The sequence below is a fragment of the Suricata suricatta genome, chromosome 3 (genome assembly GCF_006229205.1).
Source record: "Suricata suricatta isolate VVHF042 chromosome 3, meerkat_22Aug2017_6uvM2_HiC, whole genome shotgun sequence".
Classification (NCBI taxonomy): domain Eukaryota; kingdom Metazoa; phylum Chordata; class Mammalia; order Carnivora; family Herpestidae; genus Suricata; species Suricata suricatta.
The window spans coordinates 33,660,417-33,680,181 of NC_043702.1; the positions used below are offsets into that span (position 1 = coordinate 33,660,417).

Consider the following 19,765-nt stretch of genomic DNA (forward strand, 5'->3'; position numbering starts at 1 on the left):
GGAGAACCAGGGGGAGCGGAGGAGGGAGAGAGAGTTGGGGAGAGAGAGGGATGCAAAACTTGAGAGACTATTGAATGCTGAGAATGAACTGAGGGTTGAAGGGGAAGGGGGAGGGGGGAAAAGAGGTGGTGGTGATGGTGGAGGGCACTTAAGGGGAAGAGCACTGGGTGTTGTATGGAAAACAATTTGACAATAAAATTTTATGGAAAAAACAAACAAACAAAAAAAATGAAAATAAAAAAAAAAAAAAAAATAAAAATAAACATGCATCAGAGGCCTATCCCCTGGAAATTCACTTAAAGACAGACAAAGAGTTCTTCTCTGCCCTGAGATGTAGTGCAGAAGGCCCATACCCACCCAGCAACTCATCTCTGTAAATCAAATCCTGCATGGCAGGTGCCAAGGACAGCTTTCTAGCATGGATGACAGCAGAGCATAGTGGAGAAAGTATGTATCCTTTAAGACCCATGGTATTTATTTTTTTGCTTTATAGCAAAAAATATACGACATGATTGAGAAAAGTGGCAAAATTTGAGTAAGGTCTGTTGATTAACTAACAGTATTGTGTTGATGTTAATGCTCTGATTTTGATAATTGTTTATGTAAGATATATTCTTTCTCTTTGGAAATACATGCTTTTAGGTATTTAGGGGTAAACAAGCATGTAACTTACTCTCAAATGGCTTGGAAAAAATGTGTGTGTGTACAGAAAGACAGAGAATGATAAAAGTGCAGTAAAGTGTTAATAATTGGGAAATCTGGATAAAGAATAACTGGGAGTTTCTTCATGTTTCTGCAACTTTTCTGTAAATATAAAATTATTTCAAAATAGAAAGATTATTAGAAAATTCAAATCTGCTATTTTGGAAGAGGGAAATTTCATAAGAATTCCATATAAATCTAAAGGAAGAAAGTCTGGAAAGAATGGAGGGAGAAGTCAGAGGGAGAAAGGATGGAAGAGAAAGAAACAGCATCAATTTGATGAACAGCTTTGTCACTTAGCAGCTGCTGTTTGGCTGTGTTCATGCTCTGTAAGCACTCTTGAGCCTCAGTTTCTCGATCTGCAGAAAAACAGACACATCCTATAACAACTGGGGCCATGTCAGGGCAGGCAGTCAGTGCACAGTATAGGGTGCCATGCCTCCCACTTTGCCTCCCCGCTGTGCTCTACACACACACACACACACACACACACACACACACACACACCATAGACAGAGGGAAACGCATGTGTGAATGAAATGCGAGTTCCTAAGGAGCAGCCATCAGCTAGGCTGATTTCTAGATGGTTTCTAAAAGACGAAGGTAGCACGAAACTAGCCATGTTTAGAAAGCTTCCAGGGTTACTTCCTCTCTCATCACTTTTTTCAGATAGCTTTACCTTCTAGAATTTGATCAACCACTCTAAATGCTTCATCAACTTTTCCAGTTTCCTTTCTGGCTCAGAGGAGAAAAGTGAGGCTCCCCTGGCAAGGGACCCAGCCCTGTGGCAGTGCACCCCTGGTGGGGCATCACCTGAGTCAGGCAGCATTTCTCCTGCTCTGGAATTCCATGCATTTTTGCTCAGTTAGGACCCCAGTGACTTGAGCTAAGAACCAGCCCTCAGAGTGACTTCTCACTCTGTGCCCATTGAGAATGGATCAAGAAGATGTGGTATATATACACAATGGAGTACTACATGGCAATGAGAAGGAATGAAATCTGGCCATTTGTAGCAATGTGGATGGAACCTGAGGTTGTTAGGCTAAGTGAAATAAGTCAGGCAGAGAAGGACAGATACCCTATGTTTTCACTTATAAGTGGAATAGGAGAAATTTAACAGAGGACCATAGGTGAAGGGAAGGGGAAAAAATAGTTGGGAAGAGGGAAGGAGGCAAACCATGAAAGACTCTTGAATACTGAGAACAATGGGAATGGGGGAGAGGGAAGGGGGGTGATGGGCATGAAGGAGGGCACCTGTTAGGATGAGCACTGGGTGATATATAGAAACCAACTTGACAATAAACTATAAAAGAAAAAAAAAGAATAAAGGGAATTTAAGAAAAAAATGTGCCCACAGAGCCAAAGAAACAGAGCATGCTCAGGAAAAAAAAAACCCAGCACAAAAGGTGGTCCTAAAATGGAACTAACAGTTTCCAGAAAGACTGTACTATTCATTCTATAACCCATTTTATGCCTCCAGGGCCACAACATCCCATGGGTTTAGAGCTTGAACTTTGGACCCAGTCAGAATTATGTCCATTTTATCTACTTACTACTTGTTTTTGAAAAACTTTTTAATGTTTATTTTTGGGAGAGAGAGAGAGAGAAAGAGACAGTGTGAGCAAGGGAGGGGCAGAGAGAGAAGGAGACATAGAATCCTTAGCAGGCTCCAGACTCTAAGTTGTCATCACAGAGCTCAACTCGGGGCTTAAACTCCCAAACTGCAAAACCATGACCTGAGCTGAAGTCGTACACTTAACCAACTAAACCACCCAGGTGCCCCTCCACTTACTACCTATTGACTGTGGGCCTATTATTTCTTCTCTCTGAGCCTCGTCTGTAAAATGGAGATATACTTGTACATGCAACTCCAACAGTTGTGGTGTGGATAAAATGAAATGAGGCATATAAAGAGCTTATGTGGCATATAGTAAGTGCTCAATAAGTGCTAGCTGAAGACATCCAGTGACAAGGATCATGGTGGACCTGCCTGCCAGCCCCGCACTCCTCTTTTGGGGGGATGAGCACAGCATTTGCACAGGGTAGTAGAGCACCTAGGAGGTCCTGCCCTGGAAGTGAGATTCCATCACAAGCCCAGTCTGAGTACTGCCAATCCACTTCTACATGGACTCCCATTGGCTTCCACTGGGTCTCCAGTGAAGGGGAACAGTGGTGGGTATACATAATGAGGGACGTAGCTATAATAATTTAGACTTGTTTTCTTACCTATTCCAGGAAGTTACTTTGCTGTAATCCCTGTGTCCACTGGCAAATGTGACATGCCAGCTCCTGCCAACATTATCTACCATGGATTACTGTCCATCCATGAAATAGCCTGCTAGCAGTTGGGAACTATCCTAACTCTGTTTCTCCCTGGCCTCTAGTAGATGTTCAGACCTAGCAACATACCCTAGAGGGCTGCTGTATTGTGATGCCGCCATTTCCTCCACTCAAAAGTGGGTTCATTTGTTTTTAACCACCCTGGGACCTGGGTTCTTCCAGAGAGGGCTTGTTGATTGCTTCCAGTACTGTCTGGCTGTGTGATTAGCTGTGTGATGTGTCTTCTCGTTTCCTCATCAGAATGAGAATAATAGTTTTTTCTCACAGGACATAAATGTGGTGAGTATTCAGTGACTTAATGTATAAAACCTGCTTTGACCTGTATAACCCCACAATGAACTCTGTAGAAGCGTTAGCTATGGCCATGTTGTTGATCACGATGTTTGGCAGGAGATTCTGGGTGGGAGCATATTTTTTCCCACCATGGTCATCAGCCTGACCCCTTACGCCAAGAGTTTTGATGGAGTTTCTCCATTCAAACTATTAAACACTCTAAAAAGCATAAGCTTGGTCAAACCTCAGTGTTAGTGTCAGAGATATATTTACTTTTATCTAATTTATATTGATACCACACTTCCTTCTAGAATGAATTTATATATTTCTTATTAATCTAAGATTCAGATATTCCAGGTTGAAAACAGAAGTTAAGTTTTATAAATTCTATTTTTTAAAGTTTAATCTTTTTCCACTTCACTTGCCGCTCACTCTTTGAGTAACTTTGGGACAATTTCCTAAAATTTTCTTGTCAAAAAAAATGATATAAAAGAAGTATGATGTATAGGGAGATGGGAATATTTCCCCACTAAATATTTTGATTAAATCTACTCTGAGGTCAATTGACCTCCAAGAGCTTGACCTCTGATAAAAACATGAGGCCTCTCTTCTTCACAATGTCAGAGTTTGGTGTTTGATGCTGGTCTTCTTTGACAAACAACTGGGATCTGCCAGTTGGAGTGGGGGAGGGCAGGGAGAGAAATGTCTGCTTGTTTGGAACTTTATTTATCTGGAAGGTAGGGCAGGCAAGGGAAGATATCTAACCACTGGTACTGGACAAAGGATTATCAACAAAATTTTGATGAAACATCATGTAAATAATTTTTTGTTAAGAAGTAATTAAGAAATAATTTCTTTTAAAAACTTTTTAATGTTTATTTATTTTTGAGACAGAGTGCACGTGAGGGGGGGACAGAGAGAGAGAGGGAGACACAGAATCTGAAGCAGGTTCCAGGCTCTGAGCTGTCAGAGCATGATGTGGGGTTCAAACCCACCAACCATGAGACCATGACCTGAGCTGAAGTCAGATGTTAAACCGACTGAACCACTCAGGAACCCCAAGAAATAATTTTTTTTAAGGATGCGGGTTTTTTTGGTTTTTTTTGTTTTATTTTTGAGAGAGAGAGACAGCGCGAGCAGGGGAGGGTCACAGAGAGAGAGGGATACACATTAGTGCTTAACTGACTGAGCCACCTAGGTGCCCCTTATTTTAATTTTAAAACACTGAGGACACTGTCCAGAAACAGACTGTATGTTCCTAAGAGTAAAGCAGCATGACAGGAGACACACCCAAAGCCAAGTTCTTCTGGAAACACTAATCTTAGCCAAGTCAGTTTCTCATTCTCTGCTGCAGGGCATGCTAGTCACCTAGAGAACAACTTATTCATTCTGTTGTGAAGATAGTGTATTTCCATAGTCCATGCAATCTGTCTGTGCTGAATCTAATCTATTCATGCTGCCCTCCCAACCTGCGTGCTTTCATTATTTAGTAAATTATAAGAACCAATGAAATGGATGCAGAAGAACACCCTATCATTTCATGGAGATGAGTCTTATAATCTTTGTAAATGTCTAACTCCTTTGTAAAGGAAACAGGATAGAAAATGCAAAACTAAAAAACAGGGTAGAAAATGCAATACTCCAATTTGTTTAGGTTGCCAAAACACCTGCAGGCATCATAGGATCTTATGCTGATTTAAGATATGCACTAAAGAATTTAAAAATAGTGTCTCCACTACTTGCTTCGAGGAGCATCTTGCTGGCTCCTGCACACACCTGAGGGAGTCCGGGTGAAAGTGAACTCAGGGCCATGAGGTATGTCCCATGTCTTGGATGCCGGCTGCCCAGGAAGCATTCCTCTCAGCTGCCCCCTTCAGCGATCTGATTATTTCCGTTTCCATCTTCATTGCTCCCCCTGCAGCCCATGCACTTCAAATACATCTAACCCCCAGCAGTAACCAACAGGTCCTCCATTCCTCTGGCCAATCATTCATTCAGAGATGGACATGTGACCTAACTGGCCTGATAAGGCTGGACCTGAGGACTTGTACATGGAACACTAGGACAATGGTGCTCTCTCTCGCTTCCTGGACATGGACAGGAAGCACTTGGCTGCCATCCTGGGACCACAAGGATAAGGCCTGGACTGTGGGCAGAGAGAGAAGAGGCACAAAATCAGGTTCTTTGCTGACACTGATATAGTCTGGGACCAATAAAGTCCCTGTGTTTTGGACACCACTCTGAGTCAGATTTTTTTCCTGTTACTGTAGCCAACCCCACTGAAAAGTGCTCTTCTGGCACCACGCTTGAACTCATTACCTCAACTGTCAGGATCAGTGGCTCCAAATATTGGTAGACAATCTTCATTCACTTGGCTGCTCACTTTGCCTGAACCTCAGAATTTGTGACCGGGGCAGATAAGCTGACCCATACAGAATACCTAGAATAGGGAGCACAGGCACCGGGTCCTCTCCTTTCATGCATTTTCCTCGCCCCTCCTAGCACAGAGCCAGACACAACAAATAACCCTCACATGTGCAGTGCAGCAGTTAACAAAGGCTTCAGCAAGAAAATGCATTTGTCAGAGTTGGCCTGTTGACCTCAGTGTTGGAGGATGTAACTGACAGGATACAATCACCAGTTGACCCTTGGGCTTCATCCAGGATTATGAAGGCTTCTCACTCCTTCCTTGTCCTTGCAATGTACAGTTTCCATAGTAGGAACTGTTTCAAGGACAGAACCTTAGGAAAGTAAGGTGTGGTACAGACCATCTGGATGGCACAGGTGACTGAACCCAGTTAAGGTGTCTGTATCTACAAACTTTTAAGACTCTGGCAGATGGGTGCAGACATCTACCAGTCTTGTGGCTGCCCAACCAAACCCCTTAAAGTGCCCTTGCTTATTAAAACCACTACCTACCAGTCTGGAGTGGCCTGCCTTTTTCTTTTTTGTCCAGTGTGTATAAGGACCACCTGGGAAACAACATCCAGGCACCAGGGGAATTCAGATCTTTGGGTTGCATCACTGGAAGAAGGGGCTGAAAAGGGGCAGCAATGACTATCATACAGTAGACTCAGGCTCCAGGCCAACCTATGGGGCTGCTGAGGGCCAGCTGGCCTAGGAGAGACAGTCTTACAGCTTGACCTATGGCTGCCACCATGATCAGGGCCATCCTTCATGAACAGGGAGGACCAGAAATTCACAGCCCATCTCATCAGAAGAGAAGGGAGTGAGAGAATGAAAATACAACACTGCTGGTGAGCAAATCTCTGCCCCAAACCTTTGTGGAGCACAAGGTTTTCAAGAAGAGACAGCCTGAAGGAGCCAAGACATAATCAAGCACAGAGCATCCCCTTCATCATTGTACCTGCAGGTGGGAGTACGTGGTCTAAGGACTTTACACAGGGATCAGGGCAGAAAGTTGATGGGGGGAAAAATAAAGCTCCACAAAGGTACAATAGGACTAGAAAAATTCATCATGACTGTTCAGTTCTCTCTCACCTCATACCATGATCACAATTCAAATTTAATCACTCATTTAAAAATCAACTTTAAACAATTAAATCTTTTCTACAATGAACACTCAGTTTTGTCTTCAGAAAAAATTGTAGTTAAACCAGGCATGCATGCACATGGGTGCGCACACACACACACACACACACACACACACACACACACAAGTGGGTAGGTGGGGACAGTGGTGAGACAAATGAAGCAAGAATAGAAAAATATTGACAATTGTTGAAGCTGGATGATGGGTCTATGGGGACTCATTGTACTACTATCTATATATGTTTCAAACTTCTATAATGAAAAGATTTTTTTTGAATATAATGAAAAGATTTTTTAAAGGCATAATTAAAAAGAAGAATTAAACTAACAAAGGTGGGGCACCTGGGTGGCTCAGTGGGTTAAGTGTCTAACTTCAGCTCAGGTCATGATCTCATGGTCTGTTTGTCAGGCTGTGTGCTGACAGCTCCGTGCCTGGAGCCTGCTTCAGATTCTATATCCACCCCCCTAACCCCTACCCCCGCTCCTCTCCTGCTCATGCTCTGTCTCTTTCTCTCTCAAATATGAATAAACATTAAAAATTAAAAAAAAAATAACGCATTCACAATGGCTCTGTTCTACACTTTGCACAGATGCCAAGCTTTGCCCCTGTGACCTGGCACATAGACATGTCCTTGTGATGCTCATAATCAGCATACCCACATCTCACAGAGGAGGTCCTATGGTGCATCTCAGAATGCTTTTGCTTGTTTAATTAACATTTTGCAAAGGCCATAATTCTCACTGTCTTCTGCCAGTCCCACACAGACCTGCCTTGGGAGAATTTTAACCTTGACTTCACACTCAGTCATCAAACTTTCATTTTTATCAGCTAAATCAGCCAGGAAGAACCAGAGGTAGGGACTATGTCAAATGATGAAGCCCTTCTGGGTAAACACTGAGCTGAAAAGTCTGAGTTAGGCAGAAAACCTCCTGAACACCACCCTTGCTGCATTTTCTAAAAATCTAAGACACAACAGCCAAATCATTTTGAATCATCTGAAACTTTCAAATGGTAGCAGTATTATCATTGTCTTTCTACCTTGCTATGTGGGAAGCAGTGTGTGGAATATACAGATGAAACAGACATGGGGTTTCACTCAAGGACTTTAACTAGGTGGGGGAAATATGTAAGACAAAGAAATAAATAAATAAGTGTAATACAATTAGGAAGCACATCAAAGGTCCACTTTGCCTTTTCCTCTAGTCTTTAAGCTCTGTAAGCTTAAGGACCACATGGGTCTTGTTCAGCTATGGTGGCCAGCCATATTAGGTGCTCATTTAAAAATATCTTTTGAATTCATGTCAGTATAAGTTAATGAGTCAGACCAAGTTCAGAGATGGAGACAGAATTCCTGTAGTAAAGGATAAGAAAAAGGCTTCATGGTAGAGATACCAATTGAGCTTGGACTCTGGATGCACTGGGTAGGGCAACGGTGAGGGATTTTTAAGGGAAAGATTAGCAAATAAAAGTTATTATTCTCTCTTCATTTATCCTTTCATATTTGTTAGCAGCACACTATTTTCCTACTAGAAAATAGAAAACAATAACTATCTTTTATAGAACTAATCAAGTTCTTGACTTATATGGAAAATGAATATATTTGAATTCATTCACTGTTAGAATATAGTGTTTTGAAGAATTATTGGCATCTTTTATGATGTACCAAATTTGATGCCATCTTTAAGAAAATATGCAATGCCATTAACTGAGGAAAGTATTTTTCAAAGAGAAAGCAAAATGCAGTACCTCTTTTGTCATCAGAAGTTTCTCAGAGCCTATTATTAATCCCACTGTGGTCTTGTATTCTGTTGTATGAATGATTATTAGGTCATGATATGGTAGTCTAGTAAAGTCAAGATTTGCATTGTGCTCGGAAATTCCACTTGGCAAAGTGCCAGATAACACAGCTTTCCTGTATATAGATCACTATATAGGTCAGCAAAGATTTCTCTTGCAGTCTAATAATCTGTGATGCCTCTTCATTCAGCAGAAATTCTGCTTAAAAGAATCTTCGTAATACTACATTTAGGTTTTAAAAGGAGGGAATTAAGATTTTTAAAATTAGTTTCTTAAATACACATATCATCTCTAGTCTGGACAAAAATAGAGATTTGGTCATTTATTAATTTAAAGCTAGTATTTTTCCACTTTTTCTAACCACTGTAATTTTTATGTTGTCACTAAAGTGCCTGCCCAGCACTGTATATTAGACTGTCTCTTGAATTCTAGGAAAAGGGACTATCATCTTCTTGAGTACAGTACTAATGGGGACAAAACATGAAATTTCTTTCTCTCTTTCATGTAGAAACACCCCAAGTTTGTTTTACCTAAGTTCAACTAGTTCTGGTAGCTCTTCTAGTCTTTCTTCTGTTTGGTTCCACTTCTGTAATTCTTTTTTCTACAGATGCCTTTTGATAGTTACCTATAACATACCTATACATGTAACCAATCATGATTTATTTTCTAGACTATTTGACTAATGTATGAGTGATGTAGCACCCACTTTTAAACATTAAGTTGTTTTTTTTGTTTTTTTGTTATATTTTCAATTTTTATTAAAATTATCAGTCTTAAAAAAAAAAGAAGAAGTTTCTCAGGTTGGATTCATGGCAGAAAGAGTTTACACAAGAATGTTCCTCAGTCACAATGTCCACCATGCCAGGCAGGCTGGGAGCTTTTGACAGATCAATAGACCTAGATGAGAACACACAGAGCAGATTCTCAGAGAAGCCCCGAGCCTGAAGTCCACTGAAAACATGTTTAATTGGAGAATAAGATATTCAAGTGATAAGATACATCTAGGGGCTGCTCCAACAGTTCTCTGCTAGACAACGGGAAAAAATTCCTAGGATAATGAAGCTATTACTTGAACTTGAATGAAGTAGGAGAACTGGCCCCCTACACAATTGAAAATTTGCATATAACTTTTGACTCCTCTAAAATGTAACTACTAATAGCCTACTTGATCAAAAGCCTGACTGATAACATCAGTAGTGGATTAGCACATATTTTGTATGTGATATGTGTTATATACTATATTTTTACGATAAAGTAAGCTAAAGAAAACAAAACATTTTTATCGTACTGGTACCAAAAAAAATCCACATGTAAGTGGTTCCACACAATTCAAGTCCATGTGGTTCAAGGGTCAATCAACTGTATATGGAAGGACAAATTGTAGTAAATCCTACATTTTGATCTAATTTCCCTTCTTACCTGCACTGGATATCACCAACAAAGAGCCAATCCTCTTTGTACCATTACTTACACTAACATAACTTAGACAAAAAGGCAATCACTAATGTCTATTAGGAACTTTAGCAGTTACACAATCTTAGCATGAGCTTTTAAACTGTCTTAAAAAGTCAAGAAAAGTTCCTGGTCCACTGTAGGCATGTCATCTCAGTAAATGGCTTCATCTGTGGCAGGCTCAATACCAGAGAGATGCATGATGTGATGGCCAACTGGGTCTTAAGGAAAATACTTTGAGTCTACACTCTGTTTAATCAATAACCAACATATCATTTTTATTTTTAAAATGTTTATTTATTTTCAAGATAGAGTGCAAGTGGGGAGTGGCAGAGAGAGAGGGTTAGAGAGAATCTCAAGCAGCCTTCATGCTTGTCAACACAGACCCTGACAGGAGGCTCAAACTCACGAACTGTGAGATCATGACCTGAGCCAAAATCAAGAGTTGGACACTTAACTGATTGGGCCACCCAGGTGCCCCCCCCAACATACCATTTTTTAATCACTTTTATAATTTGTAATATTATGCACATCTCCCATAAGAGGGCAGCTATATAATTAACATCAAAATCAGAACACTTTTGAAACTGAAAATAGTCACTCTTAACAATAACACCAGGACAATAAGCCCATTTCAAAAATAGAGCTAGCAAATTGGAATGTATAGTTGATGCTGTTATTCTTTTCCCACACTTTCTGAATATAGAACACAAATATCTCTAATGTGAATTCCATTTATGTAAGTGACTATAAATATTTTTTCCTAAAAATGTAAAATTATATCCTTTTAGTGCCCATTTCTTTAAATATTATTATCAAAATATTTTTACTTTTATATCTAAGCAATGACATATATAATATGTAATAATATAATGTAATATGTAATAATATAAAAGGGTCCTTCTTTTCTTATGCCAAGTAATGAAGTTGAGAAATAATTGTTAAAACTCCTAACTTAGAAGCCTTGATAAAGAATGAAGACAAAGTACCTCTCTCTCTGCCCCTTTCCCACTTGTGCTCACTCACTCTTTTTCAAAAATAAATAAACATTAAAAGAAAATGGGGTACCTGGGTGTCTCAGTCAGTTAAGCGTCCAGCTCAGGTCAGTTAAGCGTTTTGGCTCAGGTCAGGATCGGGTTTGTGGGTTTGAGCCCCATGTCCGGCTCTGTGCTAACAGCACGGAGGCTACTTGACATTCTCTCTCCCTCTCCCTCTGCCCCTCCCCCCCACTCTCTCTCTGAAAAATAAATAAAGAAACTTAAAAAAAAATAATGAAGACAAAGGGACCTGCATTTTGATAAATGATTTACTAAGTTACTCTTTCTTAGAGACCCATGGAAAAAAATGTCTTGCTACTTGTTCTATAAATACCTTAAATATGTTTCATTAATTGAAGTGGCAATTAAGACAAATATTTTCCCCAGTATTTAAAATATGAGAGTTGTTAGCTTTCCCATTGGTTGCTTATTGGGAGAACTGGATGGATGAAAAAAGAGGGGTCTCATAAGGGAAAGGACAGAGGCCAAGCTCAGAGACCAGCACGAATGCTATCACTGCTAAGGGGGCTCGTGATGGAAGTGCGGGCAGCGGGAATTCCAGGAAAGTTCAGGCAGCAATGAGAGACTCACAGAAAGGTAACTGAAAAACTCATTTCTCTAGTGGCCTCTGCTGCTCGCAGAACTGAAGAAGAGTGGTCTTGGCTCACTGTCAGTCAGCTTGAAGGACTCAAAAAATAAACCTTTGGCTTGAGATAGATGAGAGGCTGCCCAGGCAGGGACAGGCCTGGGACATCAAGAGAGAAATGGAAGTGGCAAGTATAATTTGAAAATATGTTCAGCATTTTTACTGGTTATTTGGAAAAAATTAAAACCGACTATCTTTATAATATGAATGATAAAAAGTAAAATATCAACCAAATTTGACTGACAATTATATGCAGAAAGTAGAGTGATTTTTAAAATCAACTTGGCATAAGATACATGTATGGGATGCTATGAACTTATTCTTCTTTCATACAAAATTTACTGTTCTACATTCTTACACCATATACAAAAACAAACTCAAAGTGTATGAAAGAGCTAAACATGAGGCAGGAAGCCATCAAAATCCGAGAGGAGAAAGCAGGCAAAACCTCCTCGACCTTGCCCGCAGCAACTGTTACTCAATCCGTCTCTGGAAGCAAGGGAAACATAAGCAAAAATGAACTATTGGGACCTCATCAAAATAAAAAGCTTCTGCACAGTGAAGGAAACAATCAGCAAAACTAAAAGGCAACTGATGGAATGGTAGAAGATATTTGCAAATGACATATCAGATAAAGGGTTAGTATCCAAAATCTATAAAGAACTTCTCAAACTCAACAACCAAAAAACAAGTAATGCAGTTAAGAAATGGGCAAAAGACATGAATAGACCCTTTTCCAAAGAAGACATCTAGATGGCTAACAGACACATGAAAAAAATGCTCAAAATCACTCATCATCAGGGAAATACAAATCAAAACCACAATGAGAAGCCACCTCACACTCATCAGAATGGCTAAAATTAACAACTCAGACAACAATAGATGTTGGTGAGGATATGGAGAAAGAGGAACTCTTGCATTTCTGGTGGGAATGCAAACTGGTGCAGTTACTCTGGAAAACAGTATGGAGGTTCCTCAAAAAACTAAAAGTAGAACTACCCTATGACTCAGGAATTGCACTACTAGGTATTTATCCAAAGGATACAGGTGTGCTGTTTCAAAGAAGCACATGCATCTCAATGTTTATAGCAATGCTACTAACAATAGCCAAAATATGTCCATCGACAGATGAATGAATAAAGATGATGTGGTATGTATGGGGGTATATATATATATATATATATATATATATATATATATATATATACACACACACACAGTGGGGTATTACTCAACAATCAGAATGAAATCTTGTCATCTGCAATAATGTGGATGGAACTAGAATGCATTATGCTAAGCAAAATTAGTCAGAGAGACAAATATCATATGACTTTACTCATATGTGGAATTTAACATATAAAACAGATGAACATAAGGGAAGGGAAGCAAAAATAATATAAAAACAGGGAGGGGGACAAAATATAAGAGACTTACATATAGAGAACTGAAGGTTGCTGGATGTGTTGTGGGAAGGGAGGTGGGCTAAATGTGCAAGGGATATTAGTGTTGGCATGAGCACTGGTTGTTATACGTAGCAAATGAATCACTGGATTCCACTCCTGAAATTATTGCCCTATATGCTAACTAACTTGGATGTAAATTTAAAATTTTTTTAAAAAAAACTTACTATTCTACAGTAAAGTATACACTTACCAATAGGCATTTTTTATTCTAGTGTTCATATTTGTTTCATTTAAATGTAAACTTCAATTTTGTAGTTACTATATATACAAGGCACAAAAAAGGAACTAGAAAGAAGATTATGAAGAAAAATAATTCAGAACTTGGCCCAGGCACCATTAAATAAAGATATACTGGTGCACCTGGGTGGCTCAGTTGGTTAAGCCTCCGACTTCAGCTCAGGTCATGATCTCACGTTTGTGGGTTCGAGCCCCACATCAGGTTCTGTGCTGACAGCTAGCTCAGAGCCTGGAGCCTGCTTCTGGTTCTGTGTCTCCTTCTCTCTCTGCCCCTCCTCCTCTCATGCTCTGTCTCTCTCTGTATCAATAATAAATAAAACATTAAAAAAAATAAACAAAGATATACTTTAGGCCAAAAATGTAGGGAAAGAGGGAAACTGAGAGGAACTTTTACATATGGGGGTTCAGGCATGAACAGGGATCTGGCGCAGCCCCAACACACACCAGCCCCACTGACACAGCTTATCACTGACCTCAGGACCAAGTGCTCCCAGAAGGCCTTTTGTCTCTCTTCTTTAAGGAGCTGAGATGGTGATCATGAGGGAAAAAAATGTATGAGGGCTCTATCAACTATAGTTTTTCATGTTCCAGATGGTAGGGAACGACTCCTTCTGTAAAATACCCCCAAAGAACTGTGCTGTGATTCTGTGCTGGGCTCTCAATTTGAGTGACTATCTCCCACACCTTTTTTTTTTTTTAAGTAGGCTTCACACCTAGTGTGATCTCACATCATGAGATCAAGACCTGAGCCGAGATCAAGAGTTGGATGCTTAACTGACTGAGCCAATCAGGTGCCCCAAACCACACCTTTTAAGAAAAATCCTATGAGATGCCCACCGAAGAGCACTTTTTGGGATAAGCACTGGGTGTTGTACGTAAGTGATAAATCATAGGAATCTACTCCTGAAGCCAAGACTATACTGTATACACTGTATGTTAGCTAACTTGACAATTACTTATTTTTTTAAAATCCTATGAGATTGTTTTCCATCCTGAAGAGCATAATTCCAGGTAATTTGTAAGCTTAAACATTAAGGAAACACATTCTTACATATCTGTAAAGGTGCTGGGAGTTTTCTAGGACATAACAGTTTTTATTGTCAATAATGAAATATAGTATTGAAAAAAAGCCTTCTGAAACCCTGCTGTGTGAGACCTGAGAAAAGATTGAAGAAAAATCCCACAAAACATCTTTCTCCTACTCTATAATCAAATACGCAATTGATTATGTTAGCTGAAGATACAACCTTTTTCTTTTTTTGCAGTCAGTTGTGATGAATCTACTCATGGAAGAGTAGACTCCTAGCTTCTGCTTGTTATGTGGCTGATGGTACTACGGGGGGAAAGGACTGATCTCCTCAAATTGGTGACCTCTTGAAGCTATGTTGAAATGCTTTCAAAGTAAACAAACTGATTTGGGGGAAAATTGCTTGTTATGAGTGCTGAAGTTGCTTTAGCAATGTAGATATTTGTGATAGTGTGTGAAAAACCACAGAAAAACAAGAAGAAAATACATCTGAATGGGAAATAAACTGCTTCCCAAACTCGACCTTGCAATCTATAATAACAAGCTTCCTTTTATGATTTATCAGCTATGTGAAGATTATTGGTTTTCTTTGGATGTTAGGGATGTTCATTAATTTGTTGTTATTCCTTTCTGAGGTTTACTGCATTGTGAAAACAACATGAGGGCATTTATAAGCCAAAGGTTGCAAATGCCATATTTTGCAGAACACCAGGAAAGATAGCAGCTTTTTAAAACTTCCAATATCATCACTTTCAATGGACTTTGATGCCCTTGAATTTTTTAACATATTGAACCTAAAACCACAAGAGATATACACCAACTGCAACATTTCGTTATGACATACTGTAAGCTTTTATAACTAAACCCAACAACAGACTCAATAAACTGATGCTTTAAAAAGCCTCATTGTGTTCTTGGCTTAATAAACTTTCAAGGTAAAGTTTCTTGATAATAATTTCAAGGAAAAACACATCAAATCTTATCCAGTTTACTAACAGGCTGGCTTCAGGTGATATTTTTATGATGTTGTGGTAGAAAATTCCATTTGAAAGTCACGAGGAATTCTGTTCTAATATGCAGCTTTCATTAGGAGAGCTTGAATAATTCTTAGAACTTGGTTTGATTCAACTCTAAATGTGACTCCCAGAAAAGACACCCAGAGAATAGAGACTGGGGGAGCAAACAATTGTTTATTTTTTTTTAAAAAAAGTAGCTCTTTTAGAAAACTGTTACTGCATTTTTACCAGCCTCCAAGCGCTGGGTTTTCTGCTCCTCTATAAATGAAATCAAAGCAGTCCCATGGCCTTGACATGGAATGTGATGCTGGCTGTGTCTAGCTTCCACAATGCCAAGGGCAGAAAGCATGTGGCAAGCTAGTCAGCTCATTCATGTCAGTGGTGCAAGGCCACAGAGCAAAATACATGAATGTCAAGATCAAAACAGGTATTTTTTTTTATGTTTTTAAATTTATTTTTGAGAGACAAGAGAGACAGTGTGAGCAGGGAAGGGTCAGAGAGAGAGGGAGACACAGAATCTGAAGCAGGCTCCAAGCTCTGAGGTGTCAGCACAGAGCCCAACGTGGGGCTCGAACCCACAAATCGTGAGATCATGACCTGAGCCGAAGCCGAACCCTTAACCAACTGAGCCATCAAGTCACCCCCAAAACAAGTATTTTTAAAAACTACCATTGCTAGTTTTATTTTTAGACCTGATCCTTCATTCAGTTTGAAATTTTAATTAACACTAAAGAAAGCTTAAAGTTCACCAAAAGGGGAGCTTGACCTTCTAAAGCTTGAGAATCACTGAGAGATAAGTGGAGCGTCCAGGTAAAGGAACCATAGGCTTTTGAATTAAAAAGAAAAAAAAAAGCCACTGACCTGGTAGTTTCGTGTACTGCAGGGATGCCCGGAACAAAGACCTTCTACAGCACTCTCATACTTGTCTGCAGGTCTAGGACACTCAACAGGGTCCTGAAAAGTGGAACCACTGTCTTCCAGGGGACTGGGGGCTGTGGTGATATCCAGAGTGGAGGCAACAACCCTGTGCGGAAAAACCACAGACTAGAGGGAGACAGCCCAAATTAAAAACACACAGGCTTCCTGGGCATCCCCCAGGCTGAGTGCTAATGGCTCGCGAGCTTGGAGAAGAACTGCAGGAAGAGCGCAGAGCTGCAGAGGACTTTGTTGAACACCACTCAGTTATTTTGTTCCTCACTGTTGTCTGTCTAGGTGAGGTGCAGAAAGCTCGTTAATGAGGCGAACGTATTTTCTCTCAGCAGACCATCTCTTCCACTTGTTGAGAGTCACCTTCATGTAGTTAACTTTCTTCTCTGGATTCAGCTTCATTTCTCTCACCTATAACATGATGATGGCAGCCACTCCACCAGATTATTGTGGAATGGGTCATCACAGGAAAAGGGCTCAGTGGGTCCCTAGTGCTTCAGAGGAACATGGGAAGACTGCCTCGTAGTCACCTTAGTGATCGTAGTAATCACCCAGGCATTCTTCCTCCTGATCCCCCTGTGACCAAGTAACAAGATTGTTGGCTAGGAAGCATACAACTAAAAACATGTGTCTGAATAAATTTTCTCTACCCGAAGGGCACTTGAAGCATACTGGCCTAATTAATCCCACGCTACAATCAGCTGACACACTAGACTAGAAGCCAAGAATATTCTTCATATGACATAGAAATTACTATGATCACTTTAATAAGAGTCACAAAGTTTTCTTAATATTGCTTCTGCAGGGTATGTTTCTCTTAATATTGCTTATGAGGGTGTTATCTCATTATAGAAGTAATCAACTAAGAACCAGAGGGGTTATATCCAGCTTCTGAGAACAGAGTATTAACATCATGTATAAGTGACATACTGTCATCAAGCAGTCCAAAGAGGAAAAAATAAAGCCAAGTGTAGACTCCTCCAATTAATAGCAAAATGAATACAATTTCTTGGGTGAATCAAGGGACATCACTTAAAGCTTCTACCTTGTAGTCTTATGCCTTCTATTCAGCCTCCTCTAGTCAATATTCTTATATAATTAAAAATAATAGCATTTGTTGCCTTTAATTTTACATTAAAAATTTTAATTATAAAAAATAACCACTAGGTGTACTGTTTGAAGTCTCACATAAAGACCTAAGTGATCCATTTCGCTCAGTTCTAAGAAGCATTCCTCCCAGGGGCCCAGGAAGCTTCTTCCTGTGGGCTTGTGGTGGAGATGCAGCCTTCTGCAGTTTCCTTCCTTCCCATTGGCCAGGTGGTGCAACACAGAGTTTCATGCTCATTTGCAATGGTGTGCTTTGGTTCTCACTTTTTCCTGATTTGAGTATTCTCTCCTTCTTCTTCACTGTTCAGAAATATTTTAATATGTGGGGCACCTGGGTGGCTCAGTTGGTTGAGCATCCAACTCTTGTTTTCAGCTTAGGTTTTGATTCCAGGATTATGGGAATGAACTCTGCATCAGGCTCTGCATGGAGCCTGGTTAGGATTCTCTCTCTCTCTCTCTCTCTCTCTCTCTCTCACTCACTGTCTCTCTCTCTCTCACCCTCTGCCCCTTTCCCTGATCATACTCTCTCTCTAAATTAAAAAAAAGAAATATTTTAATGTGCTTAATTTTGTCAAATAATTCTATGGAAGACTAAATTCCAACAAAGCTGGAAACAGAAAACATGTCTATACTTATAAATATTGTGATGTCATTTCATGACATTTTTCTTAACATACTGCTGTTTTTTATAGTCAACCATCCCTTCATGATCGCTCCACCCTCATTCATGTGTCTCTGCTTTAGTCCCATACTCATTAGACTTCGGGCTAAGAATGGCAGATGGATATTACCTATTTGCCAATCAGTTTTTGAGAAGATCCGTAAGCAAATACCCTTCCTAAACATCTCACAATGAATTGCTCTAGAACAAGCTCAACTTTTCCTTGCCAGTAGCTCTAGAGGATACATCAATTCTTGAGTTGAATCCAACAACAGAGACTCCTCTTCTGAGAAGAGTTTTGGACTTGTCTTAAAAAAGAGAAAATAAAGGAGTTATTGTCATCAGGCAACTCTAACTACTTTAAATCCTTTGTGGATGAGGTCAGAAGAAGAAAGACACACAGCAGACAGACAAAAGCCAGCTGGCCAGCCATGATCTCTGGGTTCTAAGTCAAGAGCTCTAATACAGACCTAGCCACCAGCAACACAGTGCAGATGCCAACGTGCCTCCAAAGCTCACCTTCCTGCATGTTTTCTCTGCGGTTTGGGAAAGCAGAGGAGGTAGGCAGCAGCACCAGACATAGCTGAGCGCAAGAATGTTTCCCTAAACTGTCACCTATTACTTCTCCCTATGTCTGTTCTTCCATTTCTCTAACATCTTCACTTTGCTTCTAGCTCTTGAAAAAAGATTTGAATAGACTTTTTTTTAAAACTAAGAGACATTGGAGCACCTAGGTGGGTCAGTCAGTTAAACAAGTGACTCTTGATCTCAACTTAGGTCATGATCTCACAGTTCATGAAATCGAATCCCAAGTTGAATTCTGTGCTGACAGCATGGAGCCTAGTTGGGATTCTCTCACTCCTTCTCTCTCTGCCCCTCCCCCACTTGCATGCAAACACATGCACACACACACTCTCTCTCAAAATAAATAAACTAAAAAAAAAAAAACCCAGAAATTAAAAAAAAAAACAACTAAGAGATATTAAGGGATCAATGTGTTTTCTTTCCTATAGATAGTTGTACTTGAACCAGAGCAATTTATGGAATGAGGAATAAGTTATTAGTATAGATTTTTTTTATAGAGGCGGAGAATGGAGAGGATACATGTTGAAATACCTCAAATAAGTTAACTTGGGCAGCCATTTATTCTTCCTAAAAATAAGTTAGTGTCTGGCTCATGTCCTGAGAACACCTTATAAAAATTTACATTTCACTAACCTTATTTACTTCCTCAAATTCTGGTAATTCACTTATTCCTTGATCCAAACAGTAAATACCATTTTTTTTACTTTGACAGCAGCCAAAAGCCTAGTGGGTGAAAAACAAATAATCAAGAATTTATTATTGACTTTATTAAGTATTTTTTCAGCTTTATTGAAGTAAAACTGAAATATAAAATTATATATTTAAGGTATACAATGTGATTGTTTTACATAGGTATATTTTGTTAAATGATTACCACAATCAGGTTAATTAGCACATCCATCATCTCCCATAGTTATCATTCTTGGGTATGTGTGTGTTGTG

The 19,765-nt window shown here is 39.7% G+C and overlaps 1 long non-coding RNA gene across 1 annotated transcript in view; it reads right to left on the reverse strand.

Annotated features, from left to right (window-relative positions):
• Nucleotides 1–19,535, reverse strand: part of LOC115286415 — a 20,422-nt gene extending 887 nt beyond the window's left edge. The window contains exons 1-2 of the long non-coding RNA XR_003906048.1: nt 19,457–19,535; nt 16,405–16,567 (exon numbers count right to left, since the gene is read on the reverse strand). This is a non-coding gene — a long non-coding RNA (uncharacterized LOC115286415). The remainder of the gene's footprint in view (nt 1–16,404; nt 16,568–19,456) is intronic.
• Between the last annotated feature and the right edge of the window lie 230 nt (nt 19,536–19,765).